The following is a 3,674-nucleotide window of genomic DNA, read 5'->3' on the forward strand; positions in this document are numbered from 1 at the left end:
AAAAAAAAAAAAAAACCATAAAAAGGCTTCATTATTTTTGTTGGAAATGTGTCTGATAGAAACGGTGAATATACTTTGTGTCTAGTGTCCCTTTTCAGAAGATCTTCTGAAGCTGATAAAAAAGATGTACAAGGACTAAAGGTCTAAAACTCTGCTGGTGGTAGCTTTGGAATATATGGTTTTAAATTTGCTTGGTCGGGATGTTAATTCTCGCTGGTTTTGTTTGTGTATCTTTGAAAGGGTTGAGGAAGTTCAGTTCGCTCCTTAGGATTACTGTTAACCTAAAACATGATTGACAAATAACTTTCTCTGGTGGACTTAGTTATTATTTGATGCAGTTGCATTAGACATTAATCCCATATGAAAGTGATGCGGATCTGGACTCCAAGGACTGAAATCGGATCGCTTAGGGTCCTCAATAAAGTAGTAAATTTAAAATATAAAGAGTAATGGCAGTTCTGTAAATAAACTGAAGTTTAAGGGAATGGTAGAGTTGTAAATAAACAGAAATTATAATGTGCTACTTGGGAGATGGGACATAAAGGGAATTAATAGTTTCTGGAGGGGATAAACTAGGAAACAAATAGAAATATGGGAGATGGGAGAATTAAAGGTAGACAGAAGGCTATTACAGGAAATCAGAATAAAAGAGAATGGATTAGTTACTCACGATTTTGTTGGGGTTGTCTTCAACCTCTAGACAGCCAAAACAGGAGGCGGTGGAACACCCAAGAGGAAATCAAGCTTCAGCCTTTGAAATCTCTCTCAACAGCTCTAAAATTTCAGATCTACTGTCGCCTTTAGGTAAGGATTGTACGTATCAAATTTCAGCCACAAAAGTTGAGGATTGAGGGAGCTCGATTCAACTGTGGAGGGCTGCAAGTATCGCACTAAGAGAGAAAGGAATAGTAATATAGAACGATAGATTGGAAGAAGAGAAGAATATCAGAGAAGGGAAAAGAGAAACCAGAAGAGAGAGATGGGTAGAGAATATTAGAGAAGGGGGAGAAAGAAAGCATCCATGGCCGCCATTGACTTCAACCAAAACATATTGTCTCAAATTCATTCAAATCTAAAACTGAGTTCTTCTCTATTACATGACTAATACAAAGGAAAAATCAAACAATTAATGGAAACTACTTGAAAATGGAAACTATTCTAAAATTAGAAGCTAGCTAATTTAAAAAGAAATTATTTCTAAAACAATAGAAAATCAAATCAAAAGATATTTCTTTTCTAAGTCCATCGTGCAACTGCATTAGCTCTCCCGGTCTTAAAAGAACTCGACTCCGTCGAGTTAGGTCGTGCTCCCAAGATACCCTTGTAAGTTGCTCGCTGATGAGGTGGCATGTATCTCGAAGCAGAAGATGGGAACATAACACCAAGAGGAGGGAGAGTAGGCTGACGTGTCACTGGAGCGGGAGTCAGTCGACGACGTGGCATGTCTGATAATGCATGTGGCCTCATTAAGTACATACGACCTCCTTGCTTCACCTTGATGGTGTTCCGTGCGTTATCATAGAGAATGCCTGCATGTCGCTGCCAAGGTCGCCCTAGAAGAATGTCGCAGTGTGCCAATGGGGTGACCAAACAGGTGACATGGTACTATAACGGCCCAAACTGTAAGTGTACTCAAACAACTGCAGTGGCCTCTTCTTGAGCTGTGGGTCCAAAACCTCGCACGTGAATCTTCTTGAAAAGCTGCTTCTGTGGAAGGTTGTGTGCTCCAGCAAATTCAGCAGATATAAAATTTGCTTCTGCCCCAGTATCAACAATTGCATGAACATCAATATGGTCGGAGCTGTGCAGGAGAGTACCCTTCTGTCTGAAGAGAGGAGCCTTATCAACTAGTCTATTCGAAAAGGATGAAAGGCTAGCTGAATGAGCTTCTACATCCTCATCTTCGTCATCGATAATATCATCATCCTCGAGGGGATAAGGATATAAATGAGATTCATCTTCACTCTTCTCTGTTGGCTGCTTCTCTGCTACATTCACAGAACGAGTCTTGTTGGGACGCTTGTTGGAATAGTGACCCTTCTCGCCACAACTGTGGCATATGATATTCTTCACCCCAACACTATCCTTGTTGAACTCTGACATTTTCTCTTCAACTCTGCAAGCTTCATGCTTCTTTTCCTCCATACGTGGTGGAGGTCTATAAACTGAAGAAGTCTTGAGCATACCCTTCCAATAAATGGACTTCTCTTCAGCTGTCTTGGCATGAGCTGCTGCCACATCAACAGACCTGAAATCAGTGTTAGCCAACTCAAGTCGAATCTCAATACTTAACCCACTGATATATCGCATCACCTGTTGCTGGTCTGTCTCCTGAAGTCGACACCTTGATGACAGTTTATGGAATTCGAGGGTGTAGGAATCCACATCTTTGTTCCCTTGTTGCAAGTTAAGTAATTTATGGAACATTACCTTTTCATAATTAAGAGGAACAAAATTTTCAGTCAGAATCTGCTTCATGACCTCCCAATTGGTAGCGGGTCCAAGTCTTCTGACAGACCTTGCATGTAGTACATCATCCCACCACGAACATGCATACCCAATAAATTTGGTGATGATGAGTTCACACTTCTTCACGTCTAGAAGAGACATACTCAAAAATTCTCGCCACTTTGGTAAGCCAGTCAAGAAATTCCTTAGGTCCCTTTTCACCACTGAACTCGGGAACCTCAACTTTGATGCCATAATCTTTGTCAGAAAATTGCCGGGTAACATCCTGGGGAACAATTGGATCAAGTTGCTGCCTCTGAGGTGTGTCTTCGATCTGTAAAGTGTTGAGCTGAGGAGGTAATGTAGAGTATCCTTCTTCAGCTCGCTTGTCGGACCTCTTCATAAAGGCAATCATCTCTTCCATGAACTTAGCAAACTTGGCTTCAGTCCTCTTAAGCCTAGCATCAGTATTCTGTTGGTTCTCGGCTAACTCGCGATACAATTTGTTCAACTCAGCATTGGTAACGTTACCTGTCATGGTTAGGGAAGTGCAGGAAATTTTGCTCTGATACCACTTGATGCGGATCCGGATTCCAAGGACTGAAATCGGATCGCTTAGGGCCCAAAATAAAGTAGTAAATTCAAAATATAAAGAGTAATGGCAGTTCTGTAAATAAACTGAAGTTTAAGGGAATGACAGAGTTGTAAATAAACAGAAATTATAATGTGCTACTTGGGAGATGGGACATAAAGGGAATTAATAGTTTCTGGAGGGGATAAACTAGTAAACAAATAGAAATATGGGAGATGGGAGAATTACAGGTAGACAGAAGGCTATTACAGAAATCAGAATAAAAGAGAATGAATTAGTAACTCACGATTCTGTTGGGGTTGTCTTCAACCTCTAGACAGCCAAAACAGGAGGCGGTGGAACACCCAAGAGGAAATCAAGCTTCAGCCTTTGAAATCTCTCTCAACAGCTCTAAAATTTCAGATCTACTATCGCCTTTAGGTAAGGATTGTACGTATCAAATTTCAGCCACAAAAGTTGAGGATTGAGGGAGCTCGATTCAACTGTGGAGGGCTGCAAGTATCGCACTAAGAGAGAAAGGAACAGTAATGTAGAACGATAGATTGGAACAAGAGAAGAATATCAGAGAAGGGAAAAGAGAAACCAAAAGAGAGAGATGGGTAGAGAATATTAGAGAAGGGGGAAGAAAGAAAGC

Source organism: Macadamia integrifolia, chromosome 13 (assembly GCF_013358625.1).
Source record: "Macadamia integrifolia cultivar HAES 741 chromosome 13, SCU_Mint_v3, whole genome shotgun sequence".
In the NCBI taxonomy this organism is placed as follows: domain Eukaryota; kingdom Viridiplantae; phylum Streptophyta; class Magnoliopsida; order Proteales; family Proteaceae; genus Macadamia; species Macadamia integrifolia.